Source organism: Theobroma cacao, chromosome 1 (assembly GCF_000208745.1).
Source record: "Theobroma cacao cultivar B97-61/B2 chromosome 1, Criollo_cocoa_genome_V2, whole genome shotgun sequence".
Classification (NCBI taxonomy): Eukaryota; Viridiplantae; Streptophyta; class Magnoliopsida; order Malvales; family Malvaceae; genus Theobroma; species Theobroma cacao.
This window is the reverse complement of record NC_030850.1, coordinates 21,382,160-21,386,988: the sequence shown is the minus strand read 5'-3', so window position 1 is coordinate 21,386,988 and position 4,829 is coordinate 21,382,160. Positions and strand designations below refer to the sequence as shown.

At 34.3% G+C, this 4,829-nt stretch overlaps 1 long non-coding RNA gene across 1 annotated transcript; it reads left to right on the top strand.

Annotated features, from left to right (window-relative positions):
* Positions 458–2,063, top strand: LOC108663774. Its single transcript, XR_001929800.1, has 3 exons — positions 458–487; positions 1,131–1,215; positions 2,026–2,063. It is a non-coding gene; the product is annotated as an uncharacterized LOC108663774 (long non-coding RNA).

Here is a 4,829-nt window from a genome sequence, read left to right as displayed (position 1 = left end):
TTGCCACTAAAGGACTAAACGAAAATTTTTTTAAACAATTTTTGCCCCATTTGGTTAATATTGATCAATATTAGTGTTATTTTAGGTTGAAAAGTAGAAATAATGAGATTCCGGTACATTTCGGAGTAAAAGGGCAAAATAGTAATTTTTTCACCCCAGGGGCAAATCGGTAAATTTTTCACCCCAGCACTTGTCAAGACCAAGGGATTTTAATTGTGGTAGGATTGGATAAATACCAGAATATTTGTGGTGGAAAATTAAGAAGAAAAAGTCAAAAAGTTAAAAATTGGGCCAATAAGCATGTGACACATGGCATGCTTGATTATTTTATTATTTTCTATAGAAATCAGCCCATTAAATCCCCAATTCCCTCACCATATTCGGCCTAGGCATCCAGCAACAAGAAAAAAGGAAGAACAAAAGGAAAAACAAGAAAACCTAGGTGGAAATTCAAAGAAAAAGTGAAGAAATCAAGGAAACAAGCTAGGTAAGTTAAAATTTCTTTAATTCTCCTTGATACCTAGCTTACCCATGCTTTTGTTCTTGATTTCCATGGTTGAATATTGAGTTATCATGATGAATTCAATTCTGAAAAATGGGTATGGAAGAGGAATTGTTGTTGGAATAATTTGATTTTAGACTATGTTAGTGTTTAGGGATAGTTAAGCATGGTTATGAACAAAAACACAAAAGAAATATTCAATTTCTCTAGGGTTCCTTGTTGGCCGAACCATGAGGGCTGAATATCAATGGGGGATTGTTTTTATTTCAAGGAAAATGGCATGGAAAATGATGAATTAAGGTGAAACGGTTATGTAGAAAAAAATTCGATGCTAGTGCACCAAATGACCAAATTTTTCTATAAGGAACTGTGAGGGTTCTAATGCTGAATTTGGCTTTATTTAAATGTATGTGGTAAATTAAGGTATTAGAGGAGAAATGAATTAATTTGGAGGTGATTTGGACACAATCGCCGATTAATCGGGTGATCGGTCGAATTTAATCGATACCGTGATTAAGCGGTAATCGGACATATTTTTGCATTTACATATCAAGCATTAGTAGTTTAAATTAATTTATATCAATTTAGGGACAATATAGTAAATTCCTCGACTTTGTTATTTGTCAAGGTGGTGAGACGTCCGGAAAAGGCAAAGGAATTACGCCTGAGGACTATTAGTCAGAGTTCACCCGGAATCCGGATTTTCGACACCTGTGAGTGGACTGCCTATCAAAATTGTTTTGGGAATATGACTGTTTTGAACAAAGTGTTTGAATGATTTTATGCAATTTTTCATGAAAATGAATGCCTTGGGAACAAGCTTTTGAGAAAAGGTTTATGTTATGAAATGTGGTTATTATGGATTTCTATGTGGCTGCATTATGTTGATATACATATATGCTTGAATATAATGTTGTGTAATTATGTTGACTCGGCTATGTGCGAGTAGGGAGTGCGCATAAGCCGAGGATGACCCGGTTATGTGCGAGTAGGGAGTGCGCATAACCCGGTGATGACCTAGCCATGTGCGAGTAGGGAGTGCGCATGAGCTGGTGATGATGATGATGAGCTGGTGATGATGATGATGGGTTGGTGAGATGATGATGATGGGTATATACGTATATATATATATATATATATATATATATATACATATGTAAATATGTGTGATATAGCAAATTGATGGACAATGATTTATGGTTGTAATGTACATGAAAGTTGACACATTGTACTTTGAGAATTTTCATGAATTTTAGGTTGATTTTATTAGTTTAGCAGGATGGCTTTTTGTTGAGTGAGGAAAAATGTTTCTCTTGTTGCTCTATTTTCACTGCAGCGAAATTCATGCTCGCTATAGCGAAAAACTCTCGGGTTTGGAGGGGTTTTAAATAGGAATGAACTAAATTGCATTGTTTTGAAACAAGTGCTTCATGATTTTAAATTCTCCCTAATTGTTGCTTGTTCCCTTCCTTGTTCACTCACTGAGTATTGTACTCACGTTTTATAAAAATTCATGTTTTCAGATCAGGTGACTGTTGGACCCTAGATCGAGGAGTCCCCGTAGTGCATCTCCTGGGTATGCGTCTGGCATTCGATAGTAATCCCTTTTATTATAAATGTCTCCGCTGGAAGTCATGGGTCATTTTGTATTGTGAATACAATCTAACAATGTGAATATGTGTATGCAATGTAAATTTCTAAATACATGACTGGTATAGTGCATGTATATTATTATCGATAATGCCATTGTGTTTTGGCTATGTTCACACCCCGAAAAAAGTGTGTGTGTATGCATGATATGATAAATTTGTTAAGCAAAGGTAAATGGATAGGCTTGTTTGGGCTTAGTGAGCTATACTCATTGAGCTCATGCGCCGGTCATGGCCCGAGAAATTGGGTCGTGACAGTACCTATGATCACTGACTTGATCTAAGTGGTCCAAAGTCAAGTGCTTGAATCTTTTACAAGAATAGGAGTGAAGTGCCAAAAGTATGCTGAAGGTTTTTACAATTTTTAAGCTCTTTTTGGACTTGGAAGCCTTAATTACATTTTTTAGCCATTGGGAACCTTTTAAATACTTGTAAAATTAGCTCTGATAGGTGTTAGGCAATTTTTGACCGTTGGAAATAGTTTAGTGGCAATTTTGGCCGTTAATCTATCTTCTAGTGCTCAATTTAAATTTTCTGACAAAATGATCTTAGTTGACTAACTGAGCTCTTAGTCCACTAAGTTGTCTTCGTCTTTTGATCCTAGTTTTTGATAATGAGCTCTTAGTCGACTAACTTCTTTCTTAGTCGATTAAGTTGTTTCTGTCTTGAAGTCCAGATTTCTAGCAGTAGGCTCTTAGTCGATTAACTTACTTCTTGGTCGACTAAGTCTTCTCTGTCTCTCAATCCTCTTGAGCCTGCCAACTTCTAATTTGAATTTTAGCTGACTAATACCCTTCATTATCCAACTAAGAGGCTTCTGTTTTGTTGATCAATTGTGGCTCCTTATTCATATGATTTTTTATATGTGCCTTTGAATGATTGATTTATTCTTGGCATATAATTTTTGTCCTGCACACTCAAGTAGAGATATTAGACACAAATGAGTGAGAATGTTTTATTATCATCAAAAATTAATGGAGTCAATAGACCAGCAATGAGAAGTGCATTTGGTATTTCACTGAAGTTTCTATGCAATACTTCTCATGTGTCAGTTGTGTAAATACTCCCTAGACTTGAGACACCAGGTTGTCTTATGTGTGGAGTGCTATGCTTTGATTTCATCCCTATAGGTGCCTAACCAAGAATGCCAAAATAGGATGCTTTTAGGTATAGCATGAAGCATGTGAAGGCAAATGAGTGGTTAAGATAGGAATCATCACCCCAAGTGATGCAGGGGACATATCCTAACTATTCTTGGTTGATATTAGCTTATTAAAGTCCTTGGCCAAGGTGACTTGAAGATTGTGAAAGGAGTTTCATAAGTCTTTATAAAGCTGAAGATCAAACTTTAAGAACGAATATGGAGATCAATAAGAGTAGCCACTGCACCATGCTCTTATCATCTCCGAGATATATGATGAAGGAATGAATTACACTGAAATGCTGATCACTGAAAGGTTGAGTCAAACCATCTTGATTCTTCTAACATTTGGGTGGCCATGATGGATTGCTAGATCCCAATCTTGGTCTATGAACTCTAGGTAGTTAACTTGATTAATGATAAATTTAAAATAGTTTAAATTTATCTAATTCTAAGTTTAACTTCAGAATTATATGTTGAGTTAATTGCCAACATGTTAGAAGCCTAATGGGTTACACACCTAAAATGAATGTTGAAAATAAAATGGCAGAGGTGATTAAGTTGGACTTAATCAAATTAGAAGTTATGAGTATCTCAAGCACTTGATTAAAATTGTTTAATTAAGTTGTGCCTAATTAATTTAATTGTTTAATTACATCATTGGGCCTAATTAATTAAATTGTTTAACTAAGTCATTGGACCTAATTAATTAAATTAAATAATTAAGTTATTGGGCTTAATTGATTAAATTTGTTTAATTAAGTCATTGGGCCTAATTGATTAAAATTGTTTAATTAAATTGTTGGGCTTAATTAATTAAATTGTTTAGTTAAGTTATTGGGCCTAATTGATTAAATTAAACAATTAAGTTAATTAGGCTTCTTAAGGACTTAATTAAATTGTTTATTCAAATTATTGGATTAAGTAGCAATTACAAAATAGTTTGGTAATTAGGGTTTAAAATTAATCCAAGGTATAAATACCTTGCTATGGCCTCCAAACAAAAGGGTGGAAAATGGCTGGAAAAAAAAATGAATGGCACATTAGAAATTCTTTTGTCTTGCCATTCCTTGTGTAAAGAAAAATAGTTTTTCATTCACTTCCTTTTTTTTGTGTGTTCAACCCCACAATTTTGTGTGGATTATGAGTTTATGAAACTCATCTTTACTCGCACATTGTAAAGGCATAGCACTCCCAATCCTTAAAGAAGGATTTTCTCATTCATTGGTGTGGATCACCATTAAAGGCTGCACAAGGATTCATTGAACAGCTTTGGATTGCAACAACCGGACTGAGGTGGTTGAGCTTTTTGAAAGCTGATTTAGTGGTTCAATAAAGGATTCATCAACCTTTGTTATTTAGGTAAAGTGAAATGATCATATACTTTTATTTTAATTTAATTCTGTACTCAATTTGGGATGAAATAGATCCTAGGAAGGTGAGGCGTAATTTAATTAGTTTAAATTTATTTCCACTGTAATTTTATTTGTATTTGAAACATGATCAGTCCTCAACCAATAGTGGTATCAGAGCCCTT